Raw genomic sequence first — 17756 nt, forward strand, 5'->3', positions numbered from 1 at the left:
TTCATCAGAACCAGTGATTACTGTAAGCGTTTTCAGTTTGTATTTCTGATTTCCAACATCTGAAGTTTTTTTGCTTCAATTGACTCCAATTCAATTTACAGTTCCCAGATTTCATGTTTCCTTGATTCTTAAAACACAGTTAGATTATGCTCCTTCCAATTAGCTAGAATTGTTGCAGAGAGTAGGGAAATTTGAAGTAACGTCATCAATGCATCCTTCACTTTAAGAGCCCCAGGACACAAGCTTTTGGAATTCTTGATATCTTTAATATTTTGTCTTTATAGGTTCACCTGCAAGAACAGATGTTTCTTGGTTTGATGTTTTGGCTGATGGAACACTGACAGCTCCATAAAAAACTTCTCCCAAATCAAGCCTTCAGGTGACGCACTGGCTTAGAATCAAAGAAACATAGCGTAGAAGCAGGCCCTTTGGCCCAACTCACCCATGCCATCCAACATGCCCCATCTACACTAGTCCCACCTGCCTGTGCTTGACCCATCATATCTCTATACATAAAACTCATCTTGTACGTTGATTTGCGTGTGTATAATAACATCTTCTCGAAAAGTGATGCGCTAACGGTAATTTTTTTTCATATTCCGATAGAGATTTTTCCCGTGGAGTCCGAAATCGCCTTATGTGAAATATTCATGCTTTATTTCTCGAGTTATTAGTGAAAATGTTCAAAAATCTGAAAAAACTTTGAATTTAAAAACTGCTGTCTTTCGCTGATGACGTCACAATGGATCTGCTCCGTGCGCCATTCTTCATCGCACTGCAAGCGGCTGCCTTGGCTGGGCTCGGCTGTCTCGGCTGGGCTCTGCTGCCTCGGCTCAGCCCTGGCCTACCGCCCTCTCTCGCCCCGCTCTCTCTCTCTCTCCCCCATTCTCTCCCCCCTCTCTTTCTCCCCCTCTCTCTCCCCCTCTCTCTCCTCCCTCTCTCCCCTCTCTCTCCCCCTCTCTCCCTCCTCTCTCTCCTCCCTCTCTCTTCCCCCTCTCTCTCCCCCTCTCTCCCCTTCCCCCTCTCTTGCCCCTCCCCCACACTCTCTCCCCCTCGCTCTCCCCTTCACTCCCCCCTCTCTCTCTCTCCCCCCTCTCTCCCCCACCTCCCTCCCAGCTGCGGCTCGCCTGCAGTCCGTTTGTTTTTTTCTTTTTTGTTTTTCTTGTCCCGTTGTTACAGTTTATTTTAGTTTATTTTAGTTGTGTATGTGTGGGGGGGGGGGGAGAAACTTGTTTAGTCTCTTCCTTCGGAGGGATGCGACCTTTTCTTGTCGTATCCCCCGTCTCCGTCTATGGCGGCAGAGCCAGCCAGGACTTACCAAGGCGAGACTGGCCGACTTCGGGGCTGTGGCGGCGTTGCGGCAGCGGTGACCCGAACTCGGAGCCTCGGAGGCTCGGCCGCAGGCCCAGTGGACTCGGCCGTGGGCCCAGTGGACGACAATGTCGGGAGCTCGCAGGTCACAGGTTGGTGACCTGTTTTCCGGAGCTCCCGCAACAACAGCTTCATCCGCTGGACTGAATGGTGGCAGCTTCGGCAGCTTCGACCGCCCCGGGCCGCGGAGTTGAACTGGCCCGTTCGTGGAGCTCGGATTCAGCCGCGGGGTTTACTTACCATCACCCAGCGGGGTCACAACATTGGAGGCTTGGATCGCCTCAACGCAGAGGGAGAACAAGTAGGGAAGAGACAAGAACTTTAAGACTTTTGTCTTCCATCACAGTGAGGGGGGCCTGGTAGACTCACTGTGGTGGATGTTAAATCTGTGTTTATTGTGTGTTTTGTTATTTTATTCTATGTTATGACTGCAAGGCACGAAATTTCGTTCAGACTGAAATGTCTGAATGCCAATAAAGGATACTTGATACTTGATACTTGATTCAACCTTTAAAAATGTCAACTTTCACAAGATTTTTACAGTTAAAATCATTTCTGCCAGCTTCCAACACACCGATACAATGTTGCGACACAGGAACACTCTGAACTTTTCACCTCACAGGAGGGGAGGGCGAATTGCTATTGCAACATGCAGGGCAAGTGTAATTGAAATTTGTTTTAAAGCCCACAGCTGAGGGAGGCAGGGGAGTGCTGGAATCTTACATTCGGGAATGGCTTGAGTTGGAGGACCACGCCTCCCATGGAGGCTACAGGTAGGGAATGGGTGCGTTGGGGGAGCAGACCCAACGGGTCTGCACTTGGTCTTATAACCCTCTAAATCTATCCTTTGCATGTGCCTGTCCAAAAATCTCTTCAATGTAACAATAGTACCTGCCTCAACTATCTCCTCTAGGTTTGTTCCATATATCCACCACCTTTTATGTAAAAAATGTATTCCTTCAGGTTTCCATTAAATCTTTGCCCCCTCACCTTAAACCTATGTCCTCTTGTTCTTGATTTCCCTACTCTGGGCAAAATACTGGATCTATTCCTCTCATGATCTTGTTCCCCTCTATAAGATCACCCCTCATCCTTCTGCACTCCAAAGAATAAAGTCCAAGCCTGCTCAGCCTCTCCTTAAAGCTCAGGCCCTCAAGTCCTGTCAACATCGTCGTAAATCTTCATTGCACTCTTTCCAGGTTGACAACATCTTTCTCATAACATGGTGACCAAAACTGGCTTCTCCTGTAAAAATGTAACTTCCATTTCTCTTGGCAATCTGTGGTGTATACTGGCTCTGTCTCTGGCCTCGTTTGTGGGTGACGGGAAACGGCAGAAGCTGAAATCTGGAGTGATCAGCAACTTGCTGGAGGAATTAAGTGGGTCGACTTGCACCTTCAGTCCTGATGCAGAGTCTCGACCCAATCATCAATTATTCCTTTTCACCCACTGATTTTCTCCAGCTATGGATGCTTATGTGGATGGTAAATATTATCGATAAAAATTACACCAAGAAACCGAAATATATGTGTTCATACTAACAATTAACATTGGTAATGTCATGCCATTTGCACACATAAGCCATTTACTCAGTTACATCCAAAAATACTGCAGAAGCCTTGCTTAAAATATGAATGCCAGGTACAAGGGCCAGATGTTGCTGAGCCCAGCACACTAATATATTACTAAAATCTCAGAATCATAAAGGAATGAGTGTCGATACCACTCCTGAGATCAGCCAGCCATCTACCTGGCTGCAGTACCAATGGGATTCCACACTGTCAGACCTGTTGCCTTTATCGTGGAAAATTGAACTTTGTTACACCTGTCCCAGCCAAATCTATCCCTCAAAAGGCAGCAGCAATGGATGATTTTACTTCGGAGTCACGTGAGTGACTACGTGAAGGAGCCCGCCAGGCGCATGCGTGTCATTGCGCTACACGCATTGCAACTCGTCATTGTCGGGAGGAAGGACGTTCCTCCCGAACGGCAGGATTTCGAACCTGCAACAGTAAGGTAAGGGAACTTCGTTCCATACTTACCTTTTTTCTACAGAAGGCTGTTGAAAGCTGGCGGGGGAGGAGTCTGCAAGCAGCAGGCAGCCAGCGACGGCCAGTGGCACGACAGTCTCCCTTAGCGGGAGTCCGTGCGTCTTCAGCTCCGACTCCGGAGCCGTCAGTCCGACAAACTCGGACAACAGCCCCGAGGACGCTACATGGGTCCGTGGAGCTGCAGAAATCACAGCGGGAGGAAGGACGTTCCTCCCGAAACGGCAAGTTGAGAACCAGCAACACAGGTAAGAGATTTCCTTACCTTTTTCTTCATTGCAGGAAGGCTGCCGAGCTGCCGCTGAAAAGCAACAGGCAGCCAGCAACGGACGTCGGCACCACTATCACCCATAACGGGAGCGAGTGCCAAACTTCACCCCAAACGGGTGGAGGAAATCGGAGCCAACAACCCACAAAGACAGTGGGTTGTATTTGTGCTCTGTCCCCTTTTTTAATATTAGGGGACAAAAGGAGATTGCGCTCCTGCCGTGGCTAAGCCAGGTGGAGTAAGCGCAACAGGGGACTACAGCTGCGGCCGGAATCGGCTCCCGTAATGGGAATAGCTGTACCCGACTTTCGCTCCCGACTCGCTCCCGCACCGGGCTGGGCGGGAGAGGGAGCGAATCTAATGTTTTCCCCGCGCTAGGTCTGTACAGGAGGGGAAGCTGGACAAAGGAGTGTCCACAGTGCTGCTAGTAAAGCTGGCTGGGGAAGACAGCGGAGTCGCAGGCAGCCGGCAGCAGCAGCCAAAGGCACGTTTATCTCCCGTTATAAGGAGAGCAGTGCCGACTTTTGGTCCCGCGCCGGCCAGAACACCACGGCCGGGCGGGAGACCATTCAAATGGGGCCATTGACTTGACCAGTTATTAACGGCAGCAGACGGGGTAGAATGACGCTCACCCGTAGCAACGATTTAAACTTGGACCTGCAGGTAAGAGCTGCGGTCTTTTTTGCATTTCTATGCTGATTGCAGGTGCAGAAACAACGGGCTGCGACAAAGCTGGTGGGCTAGATGGAATCAGCTGTGCCAGATGTCCTCCACACTGGCCATATCCACTCCACGGAAGGACAGTAAGGACAAAGCTGGAGAAGGAGGACCGTGGAGCAGCGGGCAGCCAGCAGCAGCCAGCGGCACTTGGATCACCCATAGTGGGATCAGCTGTGCCTGATGTCACCTCCGCACCGGCCAGATCCACGCGGCCGGGCGGAAAGGCTAGACACAAAACAAACAAGGTCGTGGACTCAGAGGAGTCCGACTTTGAATCACCGCCGGCGGCCAGCGCCCGAGAGCGCTGGAGCGGGAAGAAGCGGTGTATGGAGCTTTGCTCCAACGTGACAGACTCCGGGACATGGAGTCGGGTCACTGTGGGCCCTATGATAACCCACAGCAGTACCTCTTTGAGGGCTGCACAGTGCTTCTACCTCATCAGAGGGAAGCACTGCGGGTCAGTTCTGGGCTGACCTGGAAGAGGAGTCCGCAGAAGAAAGTGTGCAAGGGGTGCAGGAACAAGAGAACCTACTGGAACCTAGCACCCCCATGCACCCACCAGCAAAACTGGTGAAAGCTCGAAGGACTGGTACTCAAAAACATGAGTATTTTAGGCCATGGCCCAGACCAGCCTTCTCGGAAGATGCGGGACCTCCAACGCAAACCAACCGTAAATCCAGACCCCAGCGCTACAACAGCGAAGAACCTACAAAAAGGTAAACCTGCCACTGGTAACTATGGAGGTAGGTGGGTCTGGTTCCCTACAAACAGTGGGCACGGAGATTGGGTGGAGATAACACTCTCTTCTGAATGCATGTAGCATGATAACAACCGATATCTACATCTTAAGCAGTATCCAGGGATATACAATAGAGTTTATACACAAGTACAGCCCTCCAGTTCAACATATACTGAACCGAATGTTCGTGCTTTCTGATAAAAGAAATCAAAAGCGCAAGCTGAACTGAAGCGGCTTTACATAAAAGGTGTAATTGAGAAAACTCAACATGAACCATTAAAATTCGTGTCCGATATATAAACAATAAGATGATGGTCATCGCATCATCATAGATCTGACAAAATAGATACCTTTGTTACTGCTTAACAATTAATTCCCAAAGGTTACTTCAATGGCCAGCATCATTTTAAAAGATGCTTACTATTCAGTGCCTATACGAGGTGACCACAGATGTTACTTAAAATTCAACTGGATGGGACAACTCTAGCAGTATAAAGCACTGCCAAATGGGTTATCATCAGCCCAGGCTGTTCACAAAAAAATTTGAAACCAGCCCAAGGGTTTCTACGGAAACGTATACACATGGTCATGGCATATTTAGATGACATACTCATTATGTGCAAAAACTTTGGAATTGGCCAAACAAACTGTAACAGCCACAAAAAAAGTTATTTGGGGAACTGGGATTCATTTCATCCAGTTAAATCTAAACTAACGTCTTCCACTACTATGGACTACCTGGGGTTTCACCATTGACTCAGATCACATGTCCGTGACTCTGCCTAAGGGAAAGGCTACAGATTTAATAGAGGCTTATAAAAACCTCACTGACATCTGCAAACCATCCATCAGATTGGTAGCCAAAGTAATTGGCATAATGATGGCTGCCTTTCCAGCCACACAATTTGGACCTCTACATTACCAAAACATACAGAGAGCAAAAAACAAGCATTCTAAATTATGCAGGTCACTTTGACAGATCTGTGAAATTACCAATCAGGCTAAAATGGAACTAAAATGGTGGATAGATAACTCTAGCCTTGTTCCTATCCAAGCATTGCCAGTAACCTTTTCCATGGTACTACAAACTGATGCCAGTACAATTGGTGCGGAGCCACCAATACCAATACCACCATGGTAGCATACATTAACCACAGGGTGGAAACAAATCGACATCATGTGAAATCTGGCCATACAAATTGGCAATGGTGTCTCCAGAAAGATATTTGGATATCAACCACTTATCTACCAGGAAGACTAAATTCAGTGGCAGACGCCAGGTCCCAGTTATCAAGTTATGTTACACAGGAACCAGACCCTGGGGCAGCGGCGACAGATGCATTTTTCGCTGCATTGGAGGGGAGGGGAAATTGTTTATTTACGCATTCCCTCCTTTCCTGCCTCATCAGTCGGGTATTAAGGAAATACAACAGACTCTGCATCTGGAATTGGTGGTACCCGATTGGCCTACACAACCATGGTTCCCAGTGGTATCAAACATGGAATCAGAGACATGAACATCCCATCTGTTCTGGAATATCTGGCAGACCTCAACTACGATGAGGGGCTCAGTTACAGTGCCATCAACTGCGCCAGAAGTGCCCTATCGACTTACCTATGGCAGGGGACAGACCATTACACTGTTGGGACTGACCCACTGGTACAAAGCCTATGAGGAGTACCAGATACTCCCATATATGGGATGGGAGTATAATCCTGAAGATGCTCAGGAGTGGTCTCCAGCAACAGTTTTGTCCTTACACAGACTGACATTAAAACGGTCATGCTAATGGTATTGGTCACGGCACAGAGGATACAGTCACTGCAAAACAAGACTGGACAACATGACTTTCTCAACGGAAAATATTACGTTTCATATTTATGAGATAGTAAGCAGAACAGAAAAAGGGATCAGCAGGCCTCTATATACAATTAGGTCATACCCAACAGATGACCGTCTGTGTATAATAAAACATCTGTCGTTATACATGGAGAAAACGAATATCCTAAGAGGCAATGAAAAGGCACATTTTTTATCAGCCACTAGCAACCACACCAAGAGTGACGGTCCAGACCATCTCAAGATGGCTGAAACAGTTGCTAAACACAGGCTGGGGTGGATACTAAAATTTTAAAAATCTCTTTCCACCAGAGCTGCAGCTACATCGGCACGATACAGTTGGATGTACCAATGGACCAAATCCTCAAGGCAGCAGGATGGTCTGGAGGGGACAAACATTCCAATTATTTGTAATAAACCAGTAATGAAACCTGGAACATTTGCAGAAACAATTTAAGTTCTGTAAATTAATTTAAACCCATATAAAGGGGTTATAAACTTGTGTTAAAAATTTTATGATTTCAATGTCGAATTCATGTCCAAATTATGTTAACACAATCCTCCCAACAGTCAAGGCAGACGTGATGCATGGATTCGTTCCACGGCATGAAATCACAGAGCTTTAAAATCTTCACGTAGTCACTCACGTGACTCCGAAGTAAAATAGTAAGATTAAACGAGAACTTACCAGTTTGAAGTTTGATCTGTATTTTATGAGGAGTTACGATGAGGGATTACGTGCCCTCCGCTCCCACCCTGATCATATACTTAACTGGTATCTCTTCTCTAATCTTACTATGTTTAGTCATTACAGTTATCTGTGATTTCACACCGCTGCTTTGAAGAATGACGCGCATGCGTCCTGGCGGGGCTCTTCACGTAATCCCTCATCGTAACTCCTCATAAAATACAGATCAAACTTCAAACTGGTAAGTTCTCGTTTAATCTTACTATTAAATCATTGTGCTTTGTCACAATCGCCCAAACGCCAGGTTTACATGCTGCGCTTTCTCCAGCATTAACTATCAGCTGTTCGGCGAGATTGGCAATTACTGAACAGTGATGCCGTGGAAACTCACCTTTAAGAGATTAATGGGCATGTTCCACGTGACTCTGTTACTTTGGGTGGGTCTCATTCTACTGGCAGAACCAAGAAACCACAAAGGCTGGCTTACATAAAAGGACATGTGCTGAAGTAACTGGTACAATTTCACCTGGAAATGATTGTGAATGTGATCTACTCTGAATAAATAAAATTATGAAATGCACTGTGCTTGAAAATACATTGTTGTAGAATCAATTTCAGGATTGTTGGTGCTTTGCAGCTTAATTTAATATAGTAATCTTCTTGTAAAGTAATAGCACAGACCTTCTGATATCTTACCTTTCATAAACTTATACAGTATATGATGATGGTGCCACATGTCTCTGTCCTCTGAGACAGACACATCTTGGACTTTTAGCCAAACACAAAGTGCTGGAGGAGCTCAGCAGGTCAGGCAGTATCTGTGAAGGGAATGAACAGACAACATTTCAGTTCAGGACCCTTCTTTAGATTTGCAAACTGCAGATGCTGCAATCTTGAGCAAAACACTAAGTGCAGGAGGAACTCAACGGGTCGGGCAACATCTGTGGAGGGCATGGACTGTTCCTTGTGTCCCCATTGGGCTTTAATCAGCGTTTATGCGAGCCACATCCTGGAGTAACTGTCCAGTAGCTGTCAGGGAGAAAGGGCTTAACATTGGCAGTGCAGGAACTCCTCGCCACACACCCCATCGACTATCCTATTGATCTCGTGGCTGGGCAAATTCAGAACCGGAAAATAAAAATATAAAACAAGAAAATATTGACATCCCCTCAGCAAGGCAATGCCAGCAGGAGAACTGGCTGCCTGTCAACTTAACGATCACATGAATTGGGTCCGAGCAAAGCTGGTTTCAAGCAACCTTTTAAGAATGAGTTCAGAGACATTTTACTTTAATGCAAAAGTCTTCTATTCCACTCATGGCCACTCTCTTCCACCATTTTTCCTACACTGCAATAGTTACTGAAGGTATATTTTTCTGCTGGGAATCATGGGTCTGTGAAAGATGCCAAATGAATGCACGAGTGTGGAAAAAAATGGGACAGTTCTCCAGTGATAAATTGATATTGGCCATGATCAATTTATTATAGTTATCTTCAGTGTGTTCAATTCAATTCAATTCAATTCAACTTTATTGTCATTGCACAAATACAAGTATAGGTACAACGAAATGCAGTTTAGTGTCTGGTCATAGTCATAGTGCAAGATAGTTGAAGTAAAAATAAAAATACAAAGTTGGCATACAATAAAAGTTTAAAAAAACACTGGTTAACAATGTGTGGATTGTGGATGAATTAAAACTGATACATAGGCAGATAACTGTATACAAGTAGGAGAGTCTAAGGATGGCTAGCGTCGGGACTCCGAGTTCAGCAGTGTAATGGTGTTGTTGAAAAAGCTGTTCCTCAGCCTGCTTGTGCGAGACCTGAGGCTCCTGTACCGCCTCCCTGATGGGAGGAGGGCAAACAGTCCATGGTTAGGGTGAGAGGGGTCCTTGATGATTTTCCCGGCCAGTCTCAGACACCGTTTTCGGTGGAGGGCATCCATGGCAGGGAGCGGTGCACCGATGATGTGCTGCGCGGTTTTCACCACCCGTTGCAGTGCCTTCCTGTCAGCTGCGGTGCAGCTGCTGTACCATACCGTGAAGCAGGTGGTCAGGATGCTTTCGATGGTACAGCGGTAAAGGTTGGACAGGATCTGGGGGGACAAGTGAGCTTTCTTGAGCCTAAATAAGCGTTGTAAATGCTATGTCCATCTAGTACATTAATCTCACCACCTCAACTTCATTTTATCCATAAGAATCTTTGAAATTATTTGTACCTAAAATAATTTCAACTAAATCCTGGATTTTACTTCGGAGTCACGTGAGTGACTACGTGAAGAACCCCGCCAGGACGCATATCGCTACACGCATTGCAACGAGTCACAGCAGGGGGAACGAGGTTCCCCTAGCGGCAAAATTTGAAAGCCAGGAACAGCAGGTAAGGAGACTGCGTTCCAGAATTTGAAAGTCGGGAACAGCAGGTAAGAAGCCTCTGCGTTCCTTCCACTTACCTTTTAGGTGGAGACATGGACCGGATCCATGAAGGCTGCGGGTAAGCTGGCGGGGGAGAACCGCGGAGTAGCGGGCAGCCGGCAGCAGCAGCCAAAGGCACGCTAATCTCCCGTAATGGGAACAGCTGTGCCCGACTTTCGCTCCCGACTCGCTACCGCACCGGGCCTGGCCGGGCGGGAGAGGGAAGCAAAAATTAATGTTCCTCGCGCTGGGTTTTTCACAGGGGGGGAAGCTGGACAAAATAGTGTCCACAAGTGCTGCTAGGAAGCTGGCTGAGGAGGACCGCAAAGTTGCGAGAGCCAGCAGCAGCTGAAGGCACAAGCCCCGCAAGGGATCAGCTGTGCCGACTTTTGGTCCCGCGCCGGCCAGAACACCACGGCCGGGCGGGAGACTATTTAAAGAGGGCCGTTGACTTTTGGACAAGTCAATAACGGCAGCAGACGGGGTGGAACGACGTTCCCCCGTAGCGACAATTTTAACCTGGACCTGCAGGTAAGAGCTGCGGTCTTTTTGTGTTTTTACCATGCTGATTTCAGGTGGAGAAACCAACGGGCTGCGACAAAGCTGGTGGGCTAGATGGGATCAGCTGTGCCCGATGTCGCCTCCTCACCGGCCATATCCACTCCACGGAAGGGCAGTAAGAACAAAGCTGGAGAGGGAGGACCGCGAAGCAGCGGGCAGCCAGCAGCAGCCAGCGGCACTCGGATCACCGATAGTGGGATCAGCTGTGCCCGATGTCGCCACCACAACGGCCAGATCCACGCGGCCGGGCGGAAAGGCTAGACACAAAACAAAGAAGGTCGTGGACTCAGAGGAGTCCGACTTTGAACAACCGCGGGCGGCCAGCGCCCGAGAGCGCTGGAGCCGGATGGAGCGGTGTATGGAGCTTTGCTCCAACGTGACAGACTCCGGGAGATGGAGTCGGGTCACTGTGGGCCCTATGATAAACCCACAGCAGTACCTCTTGAAGGGCTGCACAGTGCTTCTACCTCATCAGAGGGGAGCACTGCGGGTCAGTTCTGGGCTGACCTGGAAGAGGGGTCCGCAGAAGGAAAGACAAGTGTGCAGGGGGTGCAAGAACAAGAGAACCTACTGGAACCAACTACGGCCAAAGACAGCACCCCCACGCACCCACCAACAGAACTGGTGAAAGACCCAAAACATGAGTCTTTTTAGGCCATGCCCCAGGCCGGCCTTCTTGGAAGATGCAGGGACCTCCAACGCCAACCAACAGCAGCAAAGAACCTACAAAAAGTAAACCTACCACTGGTAACTATGGAGGTAGGTGGGTCTGGTTCCCTACAATATACAGGGATCACGGAGGTTGGGTGGAGATTACACTCTTTCTGAATGCATGGAGCATGATAACAACCGATACTTACATCTTAAGCAGTATCCAGGGATATACAATAGAGTTTATACACAAGTACAGCCCTCCAGTTCAACATATACTGAACCGAATGTTCGTGCCTCCTGATAAAGGAATATCAAAAGCGCAAGCTGAACTGAAGCGGCTTTACATAAAAGGTGTAATTGAGAAAACTCAACACGAACCATTAGAATTCAAGTCCAATATGTTTATTAAAAACAAAAAAGATGATGGTTATCTCATCATCATAGATCTGACTTAACAATTAATTTCCAAAGGTTACTTCAATGGCCAGCATCGATTTAAAAGATGCTTACTATTCAGTGCCTATACGAGGTGACCACAGATGTTACTTAAAATTTAACTGGATGGGACAACTCTGACAGTATAAAGCACTGCCAAATGGGTTATCATCAGCCCCAGGCTGTTCACAAAAATTTTGAAAACAGCCCTAGCGTTTCTACGGAAACGTACTCACATGGTCATGGCATATTTAGATGACATACTCATTGTGGGCAAAACTTTGGAATTGGCCAAACAAACTGTAACAGCCACAAAAAAGTTATTTGGAAAACGGGGATTCATTTTCCATCCAGTTAAATCTAAACTAACGCCTGCCACTACTATGGACTATCTGGGGTTTCACCATTGACTCAGTTCACATGTCAGTGACTCTGCCTAAGGGAAAGGCTAGAGATTTAATAGAGGCTTGCAATAACCTCACTGACATCAGCAAACCATCCATCAGATTGGTAGCAAAGTAATGGGCATAATGATGGCTGCCTTTCCAGCCACACAATTTGGACCTCTACATTACCAAAACTTACAGAGAGCAAAATACAAGCACTCTAAATTATGCAGGTCACTTTGACAGATCTATGAAACTACCAATCAAGCTAAAATGGAACTAAAATGGTGGATAGATAACATCTGGCTTTGTTCCAATCCAATCATTGTCAGTAACCCTTCCATGGTACTACAAACTGATGCCAGTGCACTTGGGTGGGGAGCCACCAATACCATCACCAGCTGTGGAGGTAGATGGACTGCCCAGGAGGCATCATTATTACTCACACTGGGCATAAACTACCTGGAAATGTTGGGGCATTACATGGCCAAAAGTCATATTGTACTGGGTCATATCACCAGCATGTTAGACACAGATAGACAATACCACCGTGGTAGCATACATTAACCACAGGGTGGAAACAAATCGACATCATGTGACAATCTGGCTATACAATTTGGCAATGGTGTATCCACAGAGATATTTGGATATCAGCCACTTACCTACCAGGAAGACTAAATTCAGTGGCAAACGCCAGGTCACGCAAACTTAATGAAAACACCAAATGGATGTTGAATAAAATAGTATTTGCTGATATCACAGCAAAATATGGAACACCAGATATCGATTTATTCGCATCTAGACTTAACCACCAGTTATCAAATTATGTTTCATGGGAACCAGACCCTGGGGCAGCGGCGACAGATGCATTTTCGCTGCATTGGGGGGGGGGGATATTGTCTATTTACGCATTCCCTCCTTTCCCTGCCTCATCAGTCGGGTATTAAGGAAATACAACAAGACTCTGCATCTGGTATTGGTAGTACCGATTGGCCTACACAACCATGGTTCCCAGTGGTATCAAACATGGTATTAGAACCATGTATCACCATCCCTCATAGACCAGATTTATTGCTACAGTCTATATCAGGGAGTGGGCGATGCTCTGCCATAAAAACAACATCACCTACAGAGACATGAACATCCCGTCTGTTCTGGAATATCTGGCAGGCCTCCTCTTTGATGAGGGGCTCAGTTACAGTGCCATCAACTGCGCCAGAAGTGCCTATCGACTTACCTATGGCAGGGGACAGAGCATTACACTGTTGGGACTCACCCACTGGTACAAAACTTATGAGGGGAATTTTTAATACTATCCCCCAAGAACCAGATACTTCCAATTATGGGATGTAAGAATTATCCTGAAGATGCTCCGGAATTGGTCTCCAGCAACAGTTCTGTCCCTACACAGACTGACATTAAAACAGTCATGCTAATGGTATTGGCCACGGCACAGAGGATACAGCCACTGCAAAAACTAGACTGGACAACATGACTTCCTCAACAGAAAATATTACGTCTCATATTTATGAGTTAGTAAGCAGAACAGAAAGGGATCAGCAGGCCTCAATATACAATTAGGTCATACCCAACAGATGACCGTCTGTGTATAGTAAGACATCTGTCGTTATTCATGGAGAAAACGAAAATCCTAAGAGGCAATGAAAAGGCACATTTTGGTCAGCCACTAGCAACCACACCAAGAGTGATGGTCCAGACCATCTCAAGATGGCTGAAGGTACACAAAATTGCTGGAGAAACTCAGCGGGTGCAGCAGCATCTATGGAGCGAAGGAAATAGGCGACGTTTCGGGCCGAAACCCTTCTTCAGACCCTTCTTCGGAGTCTGAAGAAGGGTTTCGGCCCGAAACGTCGCCTATTTCCTTCGCTCCATAGATGCTGCTGCACCCGCTGAGTTTCTCCAGCAATTTTGTGTACCTTCGATCTTCCAGCATCTGCAGTTCCTTCTTGAACAAGATGGCTGAAACAGGTGCTAACACAGGCTGTGGTGGGTACTAAAATTTAAAAAATCTCTTTCCACCAGAGCTGCAGCTACATCGGCAGCGATACAGTTGGATGTACCAATGGACCAAATCCTCAAGGCAGCAGGATGGTCTGGAGGGGAAAAACATTCCAATTATTTGTAATAAACCAGTAATGAAACCTGGAACATTTGCAGAAACAATTTAAGTTCTGTAAATTAATTTAAACCCATATAAAGGGGTTATAAACTTGTGTTAAAAATGTTATGATTTCAATGTCGAATTCATGTCCAAATTATGTTAACACAATTCCTCCTACAGTCAAGGCAGACGTGATGCATGGACTCGTTCCACGGCATGAAATCACAGAGCTTTAAAATCTTCACGTAGTCACTCACGTGACTCTGAAGTAAAATAGTAAGATTAAACGAGAACTTACCAGTTTGAAGTTTGATCTGTATTTTATGAGGAGATACGATGAGGGATTACGTGCCCTCCGCTCCCACCCTGATCATATACTTAACTGGTATCTCTTCTCTAATCTTACTATGTTTAGTCATTACAGTTATCTGTGATTTCACACCGCTGCTTTGAAGAATGACACGCATGCGTCCTGGCGGGGCTCTTCACGTAATCCCTCATCGTAACTCCTCATAAAATACAGATCAAACTTCAAACTGGTAAGTTCTCGTTTAATCTTACTATTCATTTTCATTTCTACTGTTGAGTTTTTTCTGCACCTCTGCTATTTAATTATGTTGAAACAATAAAAGGCAGTCATTTGGTTGACCTTGCTATATGGTAGCATCTTGCCAAACCTTGCTTACGAGTTAAGAAAGTGCATGATTCCCATAACTTGCAAATGTTCACAGCAGGATCATTGGCTCTTTGGGGGGTAGTGTCCTTGACTGATGAAGGGTTTGTTGTATAGGAAAGCACACTAATGTGGGGCCTTAATGCATCCTGAACTTCCTCTCATGCCATTTTGCCTTTCTCAAATTGTAAATGACACAGTGTTCCATTCATTGAGATTGACAATAATTTATTCCATGTGTCTTTCAAGAAGGTTTTGGAACACTTCAGCACCCTGGAAGATTGAGCATCCCCCCCCCCCCCCCAACCGCCCCCTGAGAAATCACAGCAATCCGCAAGCATTAAAGGTTGGCTGGAAGTAATTTTGCATGGTGTAAACAATTCTTGACGCAGACAAAATAAACGTTAGTGCCTATTTTGTTCCCCCTGAAGTGCATAGAAAATGAGGCCAGGATGTTACGAAAGAAGAAACTTAAAAAAAGGTTGACTCTGTGGGTTAGAAGATCACATTCAGCCACATCTCCCTCTGGGTTTGATGATGATGTAGGATAAAGTGTGATTGCTATCATAAGACTTGAAAGAACAAGAGGCGTGTGATGCAGAGAGTCATGGAGTCATACAGGACGGAAACAGGCCATTCAGCCTATCGTGTCCATGCCACAATAATCAGTATCCATTGCAATTAAGCACATATACTTGCACTCAGTCCATATCCTTCAATGCTTTAGGAATTCAAATGCTCGTCCAGACGATCAGCCATGATCACAATGAATGGCGGTGCTGGCTTGAAGGGCCGAATGGCCTCCTCCTGCACCTATTTTCTATGTTTCTATGTTTCTATGTCTATATTATGTGCTTCGGGGTCTGCCTCTATCACCCACACAGGCAGTACATTCTGGTTGAAATGGTACTCTAACTCCTTGTTCTAGTTTGAGACATCTTTGTCAAAGGGAAATTTTTTTTACTATCTGTGCTTTCGGTAAGTTACTATCCAGGCCCGGTCTAGAGGGTGGCAAGTTTGTGATCCTTAGTGGAGATCAGGTAAGTGAAGAAGCGTTGATTGAATGTGTGGATCCAGCAGAGCGTTAAATAAAGTTGAGGTCCATTGCAGGTCTGAGTGAGTGGGGCCCAGAGCTGCAGGAGAGACAGAGCGAGGGCATATAACCAACACGTGGGGGGGGGGGGGGGAGTGCAGAATGCAGGGCACAGAAGGAGAACTGGTGCAAGAAGTGGTAGATTAGGTGTATGTACCTTCGATCCATGGTTGGGCCTAAACTGGGAAGTCTGAAAATGGAGCTGGAATCCACGACACAAGATGGTGGCGCAGGCAAGTGTGGAGGAAATACACATGCCTACGGTAGCAAGTCCAGGTCAGAACATGGTTGAACAGCATGAGAGCACCAGGAGTCACAGGGAGAGAGCAGACAGAGAGGGTCTCACAGAACTCCTGTCAGAAAGAGGAGAAGAACTTCTTTGAAATAGACATACCTTGAGGAGATGTTGCAGGGGCACAGTAAAAGGCATCAGGCAACAGAACCATCCTATCAACAACTAGAGAGTAGCCCTGACCTACCATCTAACTCATTGGAGACCTGTGGACAAACTTTAATCAGACTTTACTGGACCTTATCTTGCACTATGCATTACAACCTTTTTCCTCTATCTGTACACTATGAATGACTCAATGGTAATCATGTATAGTCTTTCTGCTGACTGGAGAGAATGCAACAAAAATATTTTTGTTTTACCTCGGTACACGTGACAATAAACTAAACTAAACTAAACAAGATAGCTGGTACACAAAATTGCTGGAGAAACTCAGCGGGTGCAGCAGCATCTATGGAGCGAAGGAAATAGGCGACGTTTCGGGCCGAAACCCTTCTTCAGACTGATGGGGGTGGGGGGGAGGAAGAAGGAAAAGGGGAGGAGGAGGAGACTGAGGGCGGGCGGATGGGAGGGTGGGAGGAGACAGCTAGAGGGTTGAGGAAGGGGAGGAGACAGCAAGGACTAGCAAAATTGGGAGAATTCAATGTTAATGCCATCCGGACGCAAGGTCCCCAGACGGAATATGAGGTGCTGTTCCTCCAATTTCCGCTGATGCTCACTCTGGCAATGGAGGAGACCCAGGACAGAGAGGTCGGATTGGGAATGGGAGGGGGAGTTGAAGTGCTGAGCCACCGGGAGGTCAGGTTGGTTATTGCGGACTGAGCGGAGGTGTTCGGCGAAACGATCGCCCAACCTCTGCTTAGTCTCGCCAATGTAAATCAACTGACATCTAGAGCAGCGGATGCAGTAGATGAGGTTAGAGGAGATACAGGTGAACCTTTGTCGCACCTGGAACGACTGTTTGGGTCCTTGAATGGAGTCGAGGGGGGAGGTGAAGGGACAGGTGTTGTATTTCTTGCGGTTGCAACGGAAAGTGCCCGGGGAGGGGGTGGTGCGGGAGGGAAGGGAAGAATTGACGAGGGAGTTGCGGAGGGAGCGGTCTTTGCGGAAGGCAGACATGGGGGGAGATGGGAAGATGTGGCGAGTGGTGGGGTCACGTTGGAGGTGGCGGAAATGGCGGAGGATTATGTGTTGTATTTGCCGGCTGGTGGGGTGAAAGGTGAGGACCAGAGGGACTCTGCCCTTGTTGCGAGTGCGGGGATAGGGAGAGAGAGCAGTGTTACGGGGTATGGATGAGACCCTGGTGTGAGCTTCATCTATGGTGGCGGAGGGGAATCCCTGTTCCCTGAAGAACGAGGACATTTCCGATGCCCTGGTATAGAATATCTCATCCTGGGAACAGATGCGGCGTAGGCGGAGGAATTGGGAGTAGGGGATGAAGTCTTTACAGGGG

Source organism: Amblyraja radiata, chromosome 7 (assembly GCF_010909765.2).
Source record: "Amblyraja radiata isolate CabotCenter1 chromosome 7, sAmbRad1.1.pri, whole genome shotgun sequence".
NCBI lineage: Eukaryota > Metazoa > Chordata > Chondrichthyes > Rajiformes > Rajidae > Amblyraja > Amblyraja radiata.